The sequence below is a fragment of the Copadichromis virginalis genome, linkage group LG2 (assembly GCF_057382275.1).
Source record: "Copadichromis virginalis isolate Kocher_CV1m ecotype Utaka linkage group LG2, C_Virginalis_male_GT1.1, whole genome shotgun sequence".
NCBI classification, from domain to species: domain Eukaryota; kingdom Metazoa; phylum Chordata; class Actinopteri; order Cichliformes; family Cichlidae; genus Copadichromis; species Copadichromis virginalis.
This window is the reverse complement of record NC_140619.1, coordinates 12,163,555-12,184,628: the sequence shown is the minus strand read 5'-3', so window position 1 is coordinate 12,184,628 and position 21,074 is coordinate 12,163,555. Positions and strand designations below refer to the sequence as shown.

The window sequence follows — 21,074 nt, the reverse complement described above, 5'->3', positions numbered from 1 at the left end:
CCACAAACTAAATAATGTAATGCATGCAATTAAAAAGTAACGAGGGATGTGTAATACATTACTTCTGAGAAGTAACCCCAACACTGTGGTGCTATTACTTATTCACAGTTTTATTCATTATTCCTTGATGCAGATCTGTTTTTTTTTCCCTTCTATAATTCCCTGCTATTGTTCCTTTTCTTGGCCAGGGCACTCTTAAAAGAATCTCAAGTAGGTTGTCACTCAAAGTCTTTTCATTCCAGTTGGCGTTCTGGCATTCATCTACACTTAATTTTCTTACCGAGTGATTGACAGGTTGTTGCTTTTCACTATAAAATACTCTCTAGAACCCAGGATTCAGTGTCCTGGTCAAACACCAGGCAAATGAAAGGAAAAGGCACATGAGGCTGTCACGTGCCATCAGAGACAGGCTCAGCGTTCCTCTGCAGCAATTCTCCAAGTGTGTGGAGCTCTTGAATTTGAGAATATACACTGTATATGTGCATGCGTTGAGGCAGCAGCATGTTGGGTGAAGATTGAGTCTGAGATGGAGTGTGAGACGCGAGTGGTCTCTGCCTCCAGATAAACACAAACACGTACGCTTTCTCTCTAATTCATTTTCCTTCCTCTGATTTATCTTGGTTTCCTCCGTCTTGTCTGCTCATGCCCAGATAAAATCCCCCAAATTGCATCACCCTCCCCTCTGTAACTCTGCTGCCTCTGTTTCCGGCCACAGTGTAGTGCAACAAAAATTAATAATACATCTGGTATCTCTTAGATTTGAGTTATAATACCATTTATACAGCCGACAATTCTTTTGATGTAATTATTTTGTGTGTCTGGGCTGAAAAGACCAGAGATGACACACATATCACACAGAGCTGCAGCGGCCCGGCGGTCTCCGGTCGTGTTGGTGGCAGAGCGCCGGGCCGCTGCAGCTCTGTGAACGCACTCCAAGAAAGTCACCGCTTTGTAAAAGTTCCTGCACTTTAGTGAAACTGTTCGACACCGAACAGAAACGTGTTGTGTTACCTTTTATTTTCACTGCAACAACTAGAACATGTACCTGAAGAAGTGGAAGACATCAGTAACACCATTTTAAAATTACATTCACTGCTATATTAACAAAGTACAGATTAATAGAAAAGGTCAATTTCCCAGACTTGGGGTGGATTTCCTGGTTGCATTTAGGGATGGGTACCGGTTCTGACATAAACGGTAGTGACCAGACCGAAAAGCAGCCACATTTCAGGGCTTTATTTTGGTGCTTTTTTGTTATCCTGAGATGTCATACACTTTGGATTCTAGCCAATCATATTACCTTTCCAAGGATAGTAGGAGGCCCAGGTACGTACGTTGTTTTAAAGCAGAGCTACAGATTAAAAGTCTGGCCGTACTTCACAGCAAAAGATGCAAACTCAGCAGCCTGCAACAAGTGCTTTAAGATGATACTGTGAAAAGGAGGTAACACCTTGAATCTGATGAAACACCTGGCGACGCATAGCCTTTTTTTAACCCTTTAAGACCTACCGTAGAACCAAGTCCACCAGAGCTTATATTATATTTTTACATGCTGTGGAGCCATTTTTGGGAGCATTTCAAGTTGCTATACATCAATACAACCATTATAGCCCAGATTTTAATAATATGTATTCATTAAGTGCATAGTACTTACATAAATTGCAAAAAAGTGCAATAAACTACAAAAAAATTTGAAAATCGTATTTTGTTTTTTTAACATATATTTGTAGTTAGAGAAATTTAAGAGGCTTATCCCTCAAAACTGTAAATACAAAAAAGTTGCACAAAATAGTTTCCCACCACAGAAAATTTATTTTGAGTGTCTTCATAGTTTTATTTTTGAAGTACACCAATTTTTATACACTGCAGGAAAAACGAAAAAAAATATTATACTGCAAATTTGCAAAAAAGCAGCATGTGCATCAAAATAAACTATTTCCAGCAGTGCAATATGAGTCCTAAGCATCCCAGAAACAACACAGAAAGTCATAAAGTCAAAGATAACTTTTAAAAAGACCAGTATAGGCCCTGAGGCCCTGATGGTAAAAAAGACTACATTTCCGCGAAAATGACATCACTTCCGGTTTCGGGCAGGTAATGGCGGAAATGCACAAGTTCGCGCTGACGTCTATTCCAACGTAGGAAGTGTTATGAACAGCTGATCGTATCAGCAAAGCGTGTTTCTGGAATATTATGTTTTTGTTCCTGCAAGCGCTTTTTATGCAGTTTTTGCAAAGCTTTATGTGGAAGGAAACTGTGACCTAGGACAAGCTGATGGCATAAGATGTAAGTACAACTCCTCCGGTTTCATATGCAAAAAAATATTTTGCGCTAGCTTACGTGGTTGCAGTGCTACCGGGATTTAAAAATAGTTACGCAAAACAGAGCGTGCCCGCTCCGATCGGCTCTAAAGGGTTAAAAACCGAGAAATGCACCATATTTGATAGCTTGCTGCAAGACTTCACACCGAGCATCTACTGCGGGTGTGTTGCCTGTTATCCGGAGTTAGCAACATCCCCCAAGAACCCGAAGAGGAGAGTCCTGGCCGCGATTAAAATCGATTCTAGCTTGGATAACGTGATATCGATTCATTAAAATCCTGAATCGATTTTTTAATATAAATTTATTTTGCCCGAAACCCCAGAATCTCAGGTTAAACCTCACAAAATTTCAACAACCACCAAACAACTAAAACAGTAAATGAGAGCAGTTACACGGATTCTTCACAAAGACGTAAACACAAAGCGCGAACCCACCAACGAATCAGAATCAGTGAGATGTCGCCTTTCTCACCCGATGGCACTGACACGGTCGGGGCTGAGAGCCGACAGCTCACTGATTCTGGTGTTTCGGCGAGTCCGCGCTTTGTGTTTACATCCTTTTTATGCTGATTCTAAAGCTGTAGGTTTTATCTCTCTCCAAACAATATTGACTGAACCAGCAGCAAAAGAAGATCCAAACTACACAGCAAATTCAAAAGTGTTAAATGTTTTGGTGTTAATAGTCTTCTTGCAAAAGTAGAGTTAATTTTACTCTAAGTAGAGTCACATTCTTTTAATGTAACTCTGAGGTGTAAAATGATAGTAGTTAAAATCGAGTGTTAAAAATGAGTGTTTCTATGTCAAATCTGGAGGTGTTACAATGGAAACATTAACTCTTGACCTCTTAACTCTGAACTCCTACAGGGGCTATGACACCAACAGAGTAAATTCACAGACTCCGCCCCTAGCATGGCTCCAATCGAAGCTGAAGTGAAGCCGTTTCAGAACATTTTGCTCTACATATTTGAGTTGTTTGCCATGCTTGGTAAGTCATTTTTTCAAAGATTGTTTCAATTATTATTATGAGCATTTACTTCTGTGGCTCTTTGGAGTTGAGACAAAGCTGTGTGAAAGGCATTAGCCATGTTGCTCGCTGATAGCATAATATTCTGTTTTAGCTAGCTGAAAGGTATTGTTTGCGGGCAAATACCACAGCCTTGAAAAAAAGCTTGCATGTGAATTTTCAGTCAAACTTTTGGTCAAATACACCTAAAACAATGTCTAGAATGTGAAATGTTGGTATAATGGTGCTACTTGAAGCCTGAAAACGATTGCCCATAAAAAAAAAACGAGCAAACAGCAGTAGCAGACGTCCTGACTGGATTCTACATTAGCATAGATCCCTCCAGAGTTTTGTGCACACGGTTTAGGTAAAAATGAAAAAGGTTGAGGTTTTACATTTAGTTCAGTATTACCTGTTGCCTGTGTCTTTGTCTTTTGGGAAAATACTTTACACAAGTAATGGCTCAAAGAGGATTGCTTTTTTTTTTTTTTTTACTGAGCTGCAATTGTTTACTGGATTATTTGTGCCATTAATTAGTGTCAACTAATTTTTATTCAATCTCCGCACAGGATATGCTTGTGAAGATGGAATATGGGGGAGAGCAGAAGTGCGTTGAAGTTCCACAAAGGGATGAATGAAGGACGTGCATATTGTATTGAAGAAATAAGTGTTGAGAATGCTGTTATTTGCATTTACCATGTCAGACCTTTTGATAAACAAAATTCTAATGAAAGTGAGAACATGTATACTGTTACATCTTTCAGAAAATGTTTTGAAATTGTGGTGCACAGTTCAGAATAAATATTTTTCAAAAACCATTGCATCTTTTTAGTAAATGTTTATTTCCAAAAGAAATTTCTAGAAGTTCAGAACAGGAAAATTCCCGCTTTTTAGAATGAATTAGAAGATAACTCATACGTAGTTAAACTAAAATACTCTTTGAGAGTTAATATATAAACTCTTAACACCAAGTGTTAAATTATCAACTCCAGACAGATTTGGTGTTTAACACTAAATCAGAGTTAACGTACCAACTCTCCAAAAAGAGTTAAATTAACACTCTCTGGTGTGGACCCATATAGACACTTTAATAGTGTTGAAATCAAATCCGACAGTGTTAATTTGGACATGCTGGATTTGCTGTGTATGCTTCACATAAACATGAATTCCCTCTTAGTTTTGCTGTTTTGCTTCCACCACATAAAATCACACGTCATGCACAGCTCTCTCTCTCTCTCTCTCTTTCTCAGTGTACTTCAAGAACAGTTTCCCTAAAAATCTGTTTTCTGCATTATTCGCTTGTTTGTCGGTTGCTGTTTTTTACTTACTTCCGAAAAGAAAGCCTCATTCCTGTTGTTCAATACTGAACAAATTTAAACTTTTTAAAATTATGCAAAATTGCAAAACGCTTAGCTATGTCTCTAATAAAACCTCTGTAACTTTGCTCTCAGCAGCATCAGGTAATGTTCATATGTTGATTAATGGTTTTCTTTCATTTTTGATCTACTGCAGAATATTTTTATAAAATTCCAGGAAAATCACCTTTATGTTTTTCTGTGTTTTATCCTCAGTTACTTTGACACAAAGGAACCTGCTGTGATGCTTACACCTTTGATAAAGTCTCGCAAGTGTCAGTTTTCTTTTTAGAGACATAAAAATATGGAAATGTACTGATGCATGATCTGAATTATAATATTTCTGATTGTCTGAGGCAAAATTTCCCAGATTCAAATTGAATTGAATCGAATCGTGGATCGAATCGATTTGGGACCTTGTGAATCGGAATCGAATTGATTCTAGAAATCAGTGACGATACCCAGCCCTAGTTGAGTAGGCTAACCACGTTATTAAATTAATGCATGTAAGGTGAACTAGCAAACACCGTCATAGTTACATGCAGCTGTCTTCTTGTTTGATGGCAGATGCTCCCTTCCTCCTGGCCAAAAAGGCTAAAATGACATAAGAAAAAGTGGAAAACAGTTAAACATGAGAGGTTTTTGTGTTTTTTACATTGTTTAAGCACTGCTTCCAGCCAAGAGTGATACCATATATGCCCTATAGCTGCAGAAAAGGCTAACATTGTTATCTTTTTACAAAAAAAACAGCTAAACATGAGAGGTTTTTGGACAAAGTTTGTGTTCTCCATTCTTTAAGCACCGGTTCGAGCACCGTTTAAGCACCGTTTAAGCACCGGCACTCTCTTCTATTGGCACATTTTACCATCTCAGATCTGCGATATATGATTGCTGTGAAAGGTTACATCCAAAAGGTGTGATTTATTATCATAGAGCATATTGTTTCCTGTTACCTTTACAACCAAGTATAAGCTATACCTCTGATACCATGCTGCCATAGTTTTGAAAGGAAAACATTGTGGTTCAAAGATTCAAACACTTTATTTAGATCAATAAAATTCAGTTGTATTGTGCCTTTTTTCAGGATATTTTCTATAAAATCAAGAATAGCCATTTCTGTAGATCTTTCTGAAAAGTCTCTTACTCTTTCCTTTTTTGGCTGGCTGTTTTTGCACCAGTGCAAACTAAATGAATCCAAAATGAGCCTGTACTGTGTTTAAATGTATAATACTGTTTCCTTCAATCCGTTAAAGATCTGATTTGTACACAGTGCTGTTACCCGTGCCAGTTCTAACCACTTAACAAAGACACCAGGCTGCTAAAAAGTGCAATGTGACATCACAGCAAAGTGTATAACATCCATTCTTCCTGGCTTAAAATATATCATCTCCCCCTGCTGGTAATGCAGCTTCTGCATGCGTGTCCATTTTTGCATGCGTGTTTTGGAGAGGCAAAGCATGAAGTGGACATGGTGGACCGTGTTGCCGTGATACAGGGATGAAAGGTGACCACACAATTTCATCTTGACCGGTTGATTATATAAAGCCAAATACAACACAGTTCATCCATATCGGTAAAAGTCTTTCATTGCAAATACTTTATAGTTGATATGTTGTTTGGTGCTGCGACCAGTGTGTGTAGAACTGATAGAGAAACAGCATCAATGCAGTCATGAAACCATCTTCATCCACTTTTTAAATGTTTTAATTGCAGTAGAAGTGGAGGAAAAATCCACATCGTTTGTTTGTAACTGCAGATTTGAGATGATGTTTGTTCACATTGTGCTTCATTGTGTTGGTCAAGTTACTTGAAAAAAGTAATCAGTAACTAATTACTGATTACTTCCCCAAAAAAGTAATCCCATTACTTTACTGATTACTTATTTTCAAAAGTAATTAATTACTTAGTTACTTCTTAAAAACACGATTAACAACCTGAAGAGGTGATAAAGCGATAGATCTTTCAGCCCAATTCTACATTTACTGCATAATCCATCATACAAAATGTAATCAAATGGAAAAGTATCTTTTTTTTTAACTTGTTTTATCAGTTTTAATCTTTTAACTTTATGCATCAAGCAAAAATTTTATTATATGCAACATTCTCTGACTTGAATAAATTAGTTTAACATTTAAACCTATTTTCTGCACATTCCAGCACATAAAATAAAATATTTTTTGTGTTTACACTCAGTCTTTCAAATAGATGCAAGTAAAACACAGCAGAAAATAAATAAAGTCAAAGACTCAGCGGTCCTTTTGCTCTATTTTCACCTGTAAAGCAGGACTGGGGTAGGCGGAGGTTTATCCTGGTGCAGGTGTGCTGCGGTCAGTTGAAGAATCCGCGAGTTTCTCTGTGAATTTCCCATTACGTCGTTGCGCTCTCGGTGCTTGCTTGGAAGTTTAGGGGTTTTTTTCGCTGTAAAACGAAGTTTTCTTCCCACGCACAACGGACGCTAATGTTTTTGTCACTTTTTATGGAATCAAACTCAAAGTAAGGTCAGTACTTCCACACTTTAAACGCTGCACGCTCATACTCTCTCCCACAATCGATATGTGATCCATTGTTGATCTGCACACAGCTGTTGTCACTAACGGCGCACTCGCTTACGTCACTGTCGTGAGACATTCTCGCAAAAAAAATCACGGTTTTAGTAACGCAGTAACGCAGCGTTCCCACGGGAAAGTAACGGTAATCTAATTACCGTTTTTGCAATAGTAATCCCTTACTTTACTTGTTACTTGAAAAAAGTAATCAGATTACAGTAACGCGTTACAAGTAACGCATTACTGCCCATCTCTGTTCATGACACAAACAAGATTATAATTTCCTAAAGTATATTTTTCCGTTTGTTGAGCTACGGGTTCGTGTTCTCCCTCAGACTGGCAAAGCTGTTTCAGAGCTCTGAGACGAGTCAGAGTGTATTTATTAACCAGCATGCCCTCCTGCCTGTGTTCCAGCCCATCTCTCCTTTTTCAGTGTAACTACACGCACCAAAGCGGTCGGTGTGATTGAACTGAAATAGTCTGCTCATCTGTCGTTACACTCACATGGTTAAAACACAGCCCGGGGTATTTCTGCAGGTCTCCGTCCGATATCATCGTCGTCATCATCTATCTCCATGATTGTCACGTCACCCTTCACTGCGCCTGATATCAGTCACGGACTGCTTTGTTTTATAAAGACATTTTTCATCTTTCATTTTGCATCTCAGTTAACGCAGCACAGATCTTTTATTCATATATTTCTTTATCTGTCTGTGAATGATATCACATCAAGTTAAGACTGAAAATACCCTGCCGCCTTTGCTTCCTTATGTTTGAAAAATGTTGAGTTAAGCTCTGCAGTGCCAATCTTCTTTTGATGAATTGGTATTTTTGCCCAGAAACAACATATGAGCCCAACACACACCACAGGCCAAAGTCAAATATTTACAGCACGTTTGTGTAGTTGAGAAAGTTTCGTGACCCAATCAGTCAACCAATCAATGTCTTACACAATCTTCCTGTCTTTCCTTTCATATAGACTGACAAACCAGAGAAATTGAAATAAATAAGAAGATGATGATATGAGAGATTAAAAATATGCTCTTCGTGAATGTAAACTGTCCCGCGGTTTTAGCAGTGCAGGCCCAAACTATGCAAATTTACTTCTTGGATCTCCTGTTATACTTTTTTGATGCTAAAAATTAAACATACAGTTTACACGTAATCACATAAAAAGTTATTTGAAGGAGTTCTTCTAAAGGGAAATTACAAGAAAACAGTCTGTGTTAGAGAAACTACAAGAAGGAAGGTTCAAGTTTCCAACCTGCTTTAGTTCTCCCCTGTGCCTGGTAGCTGCAGGTGCACTTTTCATTATTAGTAAGATAAGATAACATTACTTTATAGTCTCCCACAGGAGAAAATCATCCAGGATTAGAAAACCGCTGCATCAAAAACAGACAATATCAGACATCCCAATAAAACCTTAAACAGGTACAGGTTAGCAGATACACAACTCAGAATAATGGGAAAAAAATAACAATAAAAAATGCATCAGCACCTCTCCTGGATAAAAAAAAATTAACCAGGAAGTGAAAGCCTCAGGATCAAGAATCTCTTTTGTGACGTCGAAACTCCCAAAGAAAACCTGCACAAATACAGAGGACATGAAACCTCACCGAAGGAGCCACTCTAGGTTCACACCCCGGGTCTATTCCTGGGGGGCTAACCACCAAGCAATCATGCTGGTATTACACATGAAGTACATAAATCTTTATCTCGGCACTAAGGCTGGAAAAGTGCTGTACAAATCCCTCAAAAATTGTTCTACAGTTAGATTGAGGAACAAAACAGGCTTGGACACTTTAGTGTGAGTGTCCCTGTCATGGGGGTAACAGTGACCCTCCAAGCTGAAGCAAAAACAGTGGTACCATCCTGCTAACACCTAATGGTACATTATTTTCTGGGAGAGTGGCTTTACTCTGTTTGATTCACCTCTGCACCTTAACCTGCTGATTTGGGCTGTTGTGTTTTTTCAGCAAACATCACTGAATTCACCTGAGATGTGTGCGGTGGAGCAGAGGTATGGAGGCATGGAGTTTTTGCATATGCCTTTTTACTTTTGCCAGAAGCGAAAGACTATGGGCTTGACTACTCCAGGGCAAAATAACTATGCCCTTTAAAATTTGAACTCGATTCCTATTCTAAACAGATGTCCAATTAGTGAAACAAAATCACAGACGCCTAAAAATGGTGGTGGGCTAGTGTGTTTGTCTCTTAGTGAAGCTCACATGATAAAACGTCCTCCAGGCGGGGTATTTCCTATCACACGGGCACACATCTGCCCCTTGATCTCTGAGTTTTCTGTAAGATTGACCTTCATTAGAATTAGGAGACCATATGTCCTTTGGCAGTAGCCTGGTTGGATTTTTAATAGCCTGAGCGCACTCATAAGTCAATCCTTCAGGTGCAGCTCACTTCATCTTGATCAAACCTTTCATTAAATTAGACATGTTTCATGAGAAGAGGAAAATTGCACAATTTTTGAGCAATCTTTTTAAAATCTGTTGTGGAGAGTCATCACAAGGAGGCAATGCGTTGCTTGATTGACACATCCAAATGAATGAAAAGTCTATTGAGAGGTCTGCAGTATATCTTTTTCACATCATTACTGAGAGCATCAGTAATTTCCATCATGAATACCGCCGCGTCCCCTGACAACCTCTCATCGGGCTCCGACAGCCATTGGGGGAAATGATGGTATTAGACGGGAGGCAAACTCTCGGGGTGAGGCTCCGTGATGAGAGGGGGAAGGGAGGGAGCTAATTACCCTTTTATTACCGGGGACTGAACCCTCATCCCAGGAGGGCTCGCCTGGCCCTGTTTGAGACGAGGAGGATCCGGCACGCCACATTACCTCAGTTGCTCCGTTTTCTCTCTGTAATGCGTGTCACATTAAGAGTTGCATGTATATATCGAGTGTCTGTTTCTATCAGGCTTGTTTTTTAAGTGTGCACGTTTCGTTTAGGAGCCTCCTGTGCATGTACGGCATCACTCGTGTGAACACAGCTCCATTTTCGTTTGGTAGGCAGCAACTGTGGAAGCTTCTGCTGCTTGTAGATTGCTTTCACGCCAAGCCCAGGGGGGTTACAGCCCACAATATACAGTAACAGTGGTGAAATAAAACATGCTACGAGCATGCATGAATGAGATGGTCTGGTGAATAAATAAGATCTAAAAAACAAACACAACCCTATAAGTAGGTCAAAAACTTGTTTCATTTCTAGATAAAATCTATCCAAAGCTTAAAGAGAATTTCAGTAACACTGAGAATATTTATAAAAAATTGATACTTCATAACTTAATAATAAATGCTGTGGTATGAAAATCAATGAAAAATCAAATGAACGTTTTGAAACAAAACATTAATAAATTTGGATTTACTAAACCTTTTCTGTTAATTACTCACACTGACTTAACATGAAAGGAATTATTAGTCACAAAGCCACAATGTTAGTTTGTTTTAAAGATTTAGGCATGCTGTCCAGGCTGTGCAGTGTGTAAAGTAACCCTGCTGTAAACAGTACATGTGGAGGAGTCTGTTTTATAAGTGTAATTAGAATTTACAAAGCTTCAATCTCCCTGGACTCCCAATTGTGAAAGAAAATGAGGATGCTAAAAAAGGACTGAATAACAGGAACCTAAGGAGACCTGTAAATCTGAACATATCCAGACTTTCAGCTCGTGTCATTGTAACTCTTACATGTTAGCCGTCCATGTGGATACATGGAAAACCAGAAGATGCAAGAGCAGCAAAACACACCTGAGAGCAGAGCTGGTATCAGTGTAATCAACACAGCCTGGAAGGAGAAACTGCAGGGGAGATGGGCTGTAAAGCGGCTTGCAGAAGCAGCAGCAATCATAAGCAGGCCAAAGCAACTTACTGTAAACAGAGAGCCCTATATGACGGGTTGTGCAGAAGTGCATCCACTAAGCCATCAGCTGCAGTTGGGCGCTGAGATCAGGAGAACCGCTGCGATTGTGGATGAGCTTGAGTTTGTGGGTTATCATGTGTTCAAAAATCATGATTCAAACAGCTGTTTTCAGCAGCATGCAGACAAGCAGTCATTTCATTCTTCTGCGACCTCGCAGACTATCACGCACACTAACTCTTAAAGGGCTCTTAGTGGAATGTCCAAAATTTGTATACAGTCTGACCGTCGGTTGGTGGTGTGTATTTTAGTATTATCTTCTTTCTAGAATGATGATCTCTGATTGTTCTGTGATTGTTCTTTAAATAAACATCTGATCCTGCTTTTTCTAATCCTCGAAGTTCACCTACTAGAACCTGACAAATACCACTGGGATTGTGGATGAGCTTGAGTTTGTGGCCTACGAGAGCTCAGTCACTTTACGAGCTGACACGAAGACAGTCCAGACTGTGACATCATCAGGGTTATTATATCATACAAATGTTTTCCCATTCTGAATTGTGCTCCCTGTGGTAGGTAAACTGACCTTTATGTGTAAAATCTGCTAAGTGCTCCCTTCATATTCAGTTCACAGAGGACGGCCGGTTAGGGAACAGTTAAATAATACAGCCATGTTCTAAAAACGTTGTCTGATGTGAGCCCAGAAAGGCACAAGGACAAAGGTATAAAAAGGAAGTGAATGGAATTAGATAGAAAAATAATAAAGCTTTCAACAATTTAACAGTTGTTAACTAACTCTAACCCTGCCAACAAAGCAATTCAGAAAAACAGAGCAACACAAAAACAATGAGGTCAGTTAAACAATAATTCAGTAGAAGCCAAATAAACACAAATGACCCTTCTGAAAATTACAGTTTCACCTACGACAGACAAAACCATTACTTCGCTTTAGAAAGAAGAAAAATAAACGGATTAACCAAAATTATCAAAAAATACAAATAACCTCTCATCCCACTGACAGTTTCCTGTTTCCAGAAACAGTAAGTGTATGAAGGCAACCTAACAACCTAATTACTTTTTGAATAAAACAATAGTTTCACTAATCTGTAAGTGTGTTTTAAAAATGCCTCACCTCCTCCTGATTAGAAATCCAAACCAGCTGTATTACAGTACAGTAAACCTGAACTTTACTGCTGTTTTAATGAGATTTTATAAATCTAAGGATTAAAACTGGAGATGAATCTGTAAAGGAACTGCAACAGAAACTATGTTCAGAATTACTCACCTGCATACCTCACCCACAATCAATAAATAAAATATGACACAGAAGTCTAGTTTTTAAAGCAGAGCTGAGCTTTTCTCTGTATCACGGAGCACATTTTTAGACATCCCTGAATTCTCTGCTCATTCAGCTCGAATCACAGATTAAAACAGTGTTAAAACTCCCTGCATGCATGGCCAATGCTTTCACACTGCTCCATGTACTGAGTGTTTCAATGTTCTGTTTAGCTTTGGAGCATCGGTAAATTCATCATTCAGATGAAGGATTTTTGCTGTTGGCTCATGTCTCCACAACAGCTGCTGCCTCCCAGGGTTTTTCATGGCGCAGCGGTGCCCGAGGCTTACTGGGAGAAAATAACGCAGAAGGAAAAAACAGCGTTCTGACCGGTGAGAGTCCTCTGGGCTCCAACACATCGCTGACGAGTGAAGCTGAAATGGGACCGCTGCACAAAGCAGGTGAATAGAGGCCCGACTGCATGCAACGTCCCTGTGCACAAAATAAAACAAAACAAATGCATCTCTGCTATAAGCTCATTTTAAGTCCACGCTGCATTAAAACACACCTTTACAGGTCGAGAAGACCCCGGGCCTCATTCAGAAACAGCGTATACCAACAAGTCTGTGCTCAGGCAGGCTCAGGTATGAATGTTTCTCGCACAAATAGTTTTAAACCAAAATTTGTGTCCGAATTTACAGTGTGCAAAACAATAACGTGGCTAAAACGTGCTTATAGAATTAAATACATAACATTTAAATGTAAATGGAGAAAGTTCACCGATACACAAACCAAACATTTCACAGACTTTTGATCGGAACTCGGGATCTAGATCATTAAAATGTAAAAATCGTACATCCTCGCTGGATGTCATCCCAATAATCTCACAGCCGGAGTTATTCCAGTGTTCCTGTCTGTAGGGGAAATCATAAATTCACACCTGTATAGTTCCTGTACAGGAAATCTGCCTGCTTTGTTACTTCCGTGACCAAACTGTTCTTTTACAGCAGCTTCCCCCTGCCCTCCATGAAACATGGTTCCTTAAACAGATTTGCAGTGAATGAAACCCTCAGAGAGCATCGGCCAACAAACTCATGTGTAAACGATGAATCTCCATCTGGATTCAGGAAAAAGCTCAGAATAAGCGTCACAGTATAATACCGTGTCTTCACTGAGATATTTGAATGCTAATCAATAAAATAAAATCAATTAAATCAAATGTGTATGGAAGATATTATTCAAAGCAGTACTCTTTAGCTCTAACTGCAATATTGTGAGATACGTCAATATATAAGATACATGTATTATATATCATTCTTTATAGTCTTTTTTTTTGTCCGGAGCCTCTTTTCATGTAACATTAGGTTTGAATTGTTTCTGCACTTCATTTAATTCTGATCAAATATTCAGGTTGAATAAGCTGCAGCAGGTTTTGAGCGCCTCTATCGAGTTTTATGTCTCCTCAGCCAACAGTTAGGGAACTATTTCACTCGGGGCCAAAGTGTTAAACTAACAGACTCACACTGCCATCACTGTATCTGTTAACGTGTGCAAAAAGTGTATTTAAAAAGTGATTAGATCATGTCCTGCCCTCAGTCTGACCACAACCTGTTGCATCTGCTCTGCACAGAGCCAGACTTTTTAGCCCAGACCATTTATTCCACACCAACTTTGTAGTTGCAGAGCTAACTATGCAAAATCTGAAAATAAATAAATAAATGAATGAATAGGAGCTAACAAGGCTTCAACTTGTCCAACTGTGTCATACTGGAGCCAAAGCCCCTAATAACTGTTTTTGTTTTTTTTCCCTGCTCCAACATAATTCTTCCTACATACTTTGTGTTGCACAGAATGGTGCGAGCACGGTGTTGATGCTGTAGTACACGGCCCAGTCCTGAATCAACCCCCTCATTAGTGAACAAAAACACAATCCGTGGGGCGCGCCTGTCACTGTTCACATTATAAGTTCATAAGCCTATCTCTAATTCATGGAGGGGAGATTACTGTGTGTACAGTGTTTGGGAAGAGTTTCAAAGGGGCTGATTTCGTGCTTTCTGCTTTATATGGGTTAATGAGTCAGACGTAGAGCGACGGCAAGAGTATGAATCTCGTGTTCTGGAGCTGGAAGCATCCAGGAGAAGGCAATTTATTCTGTTATATCTCATTTCTATGTAAACAATAGGTACTGTCATCTACATTCTGGTGGAACACATTCCTATTTCTCTCGCTTTTTGCTGTTATTATTCATTGTGGTAATATTTGAGGATTGCTGTCTAGTTGCAGCAAACAGAGCTCTGTATGAGCGCGAGACGGTGTGGGTTTAGTTCTGTCACAGTATTTTTTAATGAGGCGTCCTTCAGGGTCTCCACATATAATTAATAGTAGTACTGGTAAAAATGTAATCAAGAACAGTAAAAAAAAAAGGACAGTACAGTCTAAGTAAATTCTAAGTAAAGAAACAGAAAAGGCAACTTGCAATTAAAAAATGTCTGCATCCTTCAGTCAGTGTATTTGTATTCTAAAGCATGTGTTGGTGATACAGTTATTGCTCCGTATATATGTATACACATGTACATATATGTTATATATAATATATATTATATACTACTTTCTACATTGTAGCTTCATACTGAAGACATCAACTATGTGAAGCAGGATATATGGAATTATGACTTGTACCTGGGATTGGACCAGCTTTCCCGCGACCCTGAAAAGGATAAGTGTAAGAAAATGGATGGATGGATGTCTTGCCTTCTTAATGGCATTAGGACCATCAGTTGTGTTGTGCAGAAGTCAGGTTGGTACACAGCTGACAGCTCTATTTGACAACTTTTAGAATTCATATTATGGTAAGAACCAATCAGCTAAGTAAAGAGCAACGACAGTCCATCATTACTTTAAGAACTGAAGGTCAGTCAGTCTGGAAAATTGCTAAAACTTTGAATGTGAAGATTAGGAAGCTTGGATGGTAAACAGCATCCATATACTGGAAGAAACACACAAATGGAGACACCTTCGTTTAACAATTTCCCTCCCACAGTCCAAAGACATGCACGGTAGGTTAACTGGTTATTCTCAGCTGGCCATGAATGTGAAGTAGATAAATCATGCACATCACGCTGTGTTATTTGATACCGCATCTGATTTTTTTTAATGCTCCAAAGGACACCAACACCCCATACTCCTCAGTTTAAGGGAGGTGTCAGCTATTTCACCCAGGCAGCTATACAATTAAGGATTTTAATATGGCTCCCAGGATTAACTCACTTTTAGAGACAACCTCAAGTGGACATTGAAGGAGATCCAGCTTTTGTCACATCCTGTCTTTATTTTTCAGTCCTGGAGAACGCTGCATCTGTCTTCCATTTGTATACAGTCTGACCGTAGGTTGGTGGCGTGCGTTTTAGTCACATCTTCCCAGAATGATGATCACTAACTCTGACTGTTCTGTGATTGTTCTCTAAATAAACATCTGATTCTGCTTTTGCTAATCCTCGAGGTTCACCTACTTTAGTCCCGTGGTTAGCCCCTGACAAGTAACTACAATACTGGATAATATTCCATTACTAATTATCAAATTTAATTGTTTTTGTCTGATTTGTTTAATATGTTTCTTTTGATCATTTTTTATTAGTTTTGTAAAAATCCGGTAACTGTATAGGTTGAATGTACGCTCCAATCAGGCCTCAAAGCAGATAAAAATGGCCTGCACTTGAAATCACAATGAAAGTTCTCTGCTATGTTCTGGATATCAAAGGGGACTTATCCCTGCTCCCACTACTTTAGTGGTGTAAGATAGTGAAGACATAACCAAGCACTGCAAGCAACAAGCCGCAGGGATTAGCTTTGAAAGTTGTGCTTGGACTGCAGTTAGGCTGGAGTTTCTGACACCAAAAGGATGTGTAGTAATGCGCTGTTTGGCTGTTTGGATCAGCCTTTCCAGTAGCTCAAGGACTTCAGTGATTAGACTTTGTTCTTTCTTTTTCTATTTGCACTACAGCCCCGTTAAAAATATCCAGTATAATTATCCTTTTTAACACTTGTTCCTCAGTGGGCCTTTAAACAGTGTATCCAACATAGTAAGCCTACCAATGTCAAATAACTGACATCAGTAGCACAAAAAGTCCCAGAAGAATTGTGACGAGGGTGTGATAACAATAAACAGCCATTTAATTGCAGTGGAGTTTTTTTTTCACGTACTGCAGTCGTGTGATTATTGAGCTGATGCTCAGCGGAGATGTGGTGCCTAAAGGTTTTTATTAATACAGCAAATATAATTTATAAATAAACAAATACACTGACTTCAATTTAAAAATCAAAATCGACCCTGACGCCTGGAGTGCTGAATAGAATAGAATAGAATAGAATTCAACTTTATTGTCATTGCACATGCACAGGTACAGGGCAACGAAATGCAGTTTGCATCCATCCAGAAGTGCTTTAGTGATATAGATATATTACAATATATATTAGCAATAATATAGATATGTGAGTATATTACAGAAATGGGTCTACTATGGTATGTTATAATGTACACGGTATGAAGTATGTTGTGAATATTCTATAACTATAAGTATGTACAGGCTGTAGTGAGTACAAGCTATGTACAGGATATGAACAGGATATAAATATGAAAAACTATACAGAATATGAAATAAATAACTTTACAGAATCTGGGATATACAGCTATACAGAAATGGGAACTATGCAAGTTGTAAACAGTTGTAGGATTAAAGATTATCGAATGTACAGAATGATTATTTACACAGAGCTATACAGTAGTGCAGTTAAGATAAGTGAGGGTGTAGATAGTTTCTACAGAGGCTATATAAAGTGCTAGTGGTTGTGAGTGGTGGTTCAGTCCATGTTATTATTGTGTTTGAGGGTACAGTTGTCCATTGTGGGTGTGTGTATGTTCAGTCCATGAGTTTAACGTGGGTCAGATGTCAGGAGGCAGAGTTCAGGAGTCTGACAGCTGTGGGGAAGAAGCTGTTCCGGTACCTGGTGGTCTTAGTCCGGAGGCTCCTGTAGCGCCTCCCAGAGGGCAGGAGGGTGAAGAGTCCATGTGATGGGTGACTGGGGTCTTTGATGATTTTCCCAGCCCTTTTCAGACACCGCTTCCTGTAGATGTCTTTTATGGCAGGAAGTGGTGCTCCGGCGATGCGCTGGGCAGTTTTCACGACCCTCTGCAACGCCTTCCGGTCCGAGGCAGAGCAGTTCCCGTACCAGACTGTTATACAGTTGGTCAGGATGCTCTCGATGGTGCAGCGGTAGAAGTTCACCAGGATGTCTGAGGACAGGTGGTTCTTCCTCAGAGTCCTCAAGAAGAAGAGGCGCTGGTGAGCCTTCTTGACCAGCTTGGAGCAGTTGGTCGTCCAGGTGAGATCCTCGGAGATGTGGACTCCCAGGAACTTGAAGCTGCTCACACGCTCCACAGCCGTCCCCTTAATGTGGATGGGTGGATGTGGGTCAGCATTCCTCCTGTAGTCCACGATGAGCTCCTTGGTCTTCTCGGTGTTAAGCAGCAGGTTGTTTCTGTCGCACCACTCAGCCAGACGATCCACCTCCTCCCTGTAGGCGGCCTCATCGTTGTCACTGATGAGGCCAATCACCGTGGTGTCATCTGCAAACTTAATGATGGTGTTTCCAGAATCACTAAAAACTGCTGTAATCAAACCTATACTGAAAAAGGACAATCTTGACAAGACACAAATGAACAACTACAGGCCGATCTCAAATCTCCCGTTTTTAAGTAAGATCATTGAAAAAGCAGTTTCTCAACAGCTCAGTTACTTCTTAAAACAGAATAATTGCTACGAGGCCTTCCAGTCAGGTTTTAGACAGAACCACAGCACTGAAACCGCTCTGACCAAAGTGTTTAATGACATATGTCTGAATACAGACAGTGGAAAAATGTCAGTCTTAGTTTTACTGGATCTCAGTGCAGCATTTGATACAGTTGACCACAACATATTACTCAAACGACTGGAGAACTGGACAGGTCTTTCAGGAACTGTACTAAACTGGTTCAAAACATACGTAGAAAACAGGAAATACTTTGTATCAATAGGTAACTTCACATCTGAGCAGACAAGTATCACATGTGGAGTTCCCCAAGGTTCCATCTTGGGACCCCTTCTGTTTAACATCTACATGCTCCCACTGGCACAGATTATAAACAACAACAAAATAAACTATCACAGCTATGCAGATGACACACAAATATATATCACAATGTCACCAGGAGACCGAGGCCCTGTACAGGCTCTTGGTAAATGCATTGAGGAAATCAATGACTGGTTGTGCCACAATTTTCTCCAGCTAAACAAAAACAAAACTGAGGTAATAGTCTTTGGCGCCAAAGAAAAACGATTACAGGTCACCAGAGAACTTCAATCTATACACCTAAAAACCACAAACCAGGCGAGAAATTTGGGTGTAGTGATGGATGCAGACCTAAACTTAGAAAAACACATTAAGACAATAACAAAGTCAGCTTACTATCACCTCAAGAATATATCAAGGATAAAAGATCTGATGTCTCAACAGGACCTGGAAAAACTAGTCCATGCATTCATCTTTAGTAGGCTTGATTACTGTAACAGCATCTTTACAGGTCTACCTAAAAAATCAGTCAGACAACTACAGCTCATTCAGAACTCTGCTGCTCGAGTCCTCACTAAGACCAAAAAAGTGGACCACATCAGTCCAGCTCTGAGGTCTTTACACTGGCTGCCTGTCCGTCAGAGGATAGACTTTAAAGTTCTGATGCTGGCCTATAAAGCTCTGAATGGTTTAGGACCAAAATACATCAATGACCTCCTGACCCAGTATGAACCTTCCAGATCCCTCAGGTCATCTGGATCCGGTCTTTTATCAGTTCCCAGAGTCAGAACCAGACACGGAGAAGCTGCATTCAGCTTTTATGCTCCTTATATCTGGAACAAACTCCCAGAAAGCCTCAGATCAGCTGAAACACTCAGTTTATTTAAATCCAGGTTGAAGACTCACCTGTTCTCAGCTGCATTTGAATAAAGCACCAAATCCACACTTTAAGCTTAAATTTCAAAACTTACATTTAACTACTGATTTTATCTACTGTTCTGATTTTATCTGTTTTGATTTTATATACTGTTGTTTGTTTGTTTGTTTGTTAATTAGTTAGTTAGTTTATTTGCTTGTTTTAATCAATTTTAAATCATGCTTTTTATTTGTTCTTGTTTCTAATGTCTCTGTAAAGCACTTTGAATCACCTTGTTGTTGAATTGTGCTATACAAATAAACTTGCCTTGCCTTGCCTTGCCTGGTGTTGGAACCATCAGCAGGTCTGCAGTCGTGGGTGAAGAGGGAGTAGAGGAAAGGGCTCATCACACAGCCTTGTGGTACACCGGTGTTCATTGTGATGGTAGATGAGCAGCGGTTATCCAGCCGGACATGTTGGGGGCGGTTGGTCAGGAAGTCCAGTAACCATTTGCAGATGAGGGAACTGATACCCAGGTCTGTCAGTTTCCTGATGAGTTGTGAGGGGTGGATTGTATTGAATGCTGAACTGAAGTCTATAAACAGCATTCTGGCGTAGGTGTTGTTGTTGTCCAGGTGTGAGAGGACAGAGTGCATTGCGATGGAGACTGCATCCTCTGTGCTCCTGTTCCGGCGGTATGCGAATTGGTGGGGGTCCAGGGTGGGGGGGAGACAGGATTTGAAGTGTGCTAGGACCAGTCGCTCTAAGCACTTAGTGATGATGGGGGTGAGTGCTACTGGGCGGTAATCATTGAGGCAAGATGGGTTGGAGTTTTTGGGTATCGGGACGATGGAGGTGGATTTGAAGCAGGCCGGTACCACAGCAGGACGTTGAACTGTCAGTAATTTAAAAATATTAGTGATATATCAAAGTTTGCCGTGCAGTATGTTTGACCAGCTTTCATAATAGCCTAGGAAATAAATCTAATTTGCTCTTTTATACTAAAAATGTAACATAATAGTGATGCAGCACTGCCGGTAAAGAGAGCCACTGCTCCCTCCCAGTTATTATATATAGGTTATTAATAATAAAAAAAGCCTCTGGTGTTCCACAGCTGGTACTGCAGGATTACATCACCCCACCTGTAAAGCATGAGATGCATCCATCGTTTATCTTGTACCAAGTCTTTGAAGGTTTTTTTTATTATTATTATTTTACCTAATCTGTCAAAAATTCTTTTTCTGTTTTGTGTGTGTATTCCATTCATGTGAACTTGAGGCCAACAGGATATCAGGCTGCTAAGCCAGAAAAATGTTCATATGATTATGCTCAATGGGACTTTTAAACAGATCAAAGGAGCCCTCATCAAAGTCACGAGCTTCCATTGGAATGTACCGTGCGCAGTCTTGGAGCACATATGCAATTAGCAGAAGTAGACAGAAGAAGAAAAGTCACTCTCCTTGAAGAAACGCCACAAATGTTATTTTATGTATTGTTCCTAATTTCTTTTCTGAATTCTTTGCTTAGCAGTTTGTTAATTGAAAATGTTACATGCATCATTGCTACACAAAATGGAGACAAACCCACGTAATGCAGTCTCTAATGACTTGAGAATAAACTTTTGTGAACACTGACAGTAGTAAAGATCACTTTGATCCTCTCTGGAATGAACTCACATGAAACCGATATCGATTTTCTCATCTGACTGTGAGCAGGACAAACAACAACATCTCCCAAAATGTC

General features: G+C 39.7%; 1 long non-coding RNA gene across 1 annotated transcript; it reads left to right on the top strand.

The window, feature by feature from the left end:
* Positions 1 to 2,981: 2,981 nt before the first annotated feature.
* LOC146717054 (uncharacterized) lies at positions 2,982 to 4,140 on the top strand. The gene is made up of 2 exons (XR_014915838.1): positions 2,982 to 3,306; positions 3,894 to 4,140. It is a non-coding gene; the product is annotated as an uncharacterized LOC146717054 (long non-coding RNA).
* Positions 4,141 to 21,074: the final 16,934 nt, after the last annotated feature.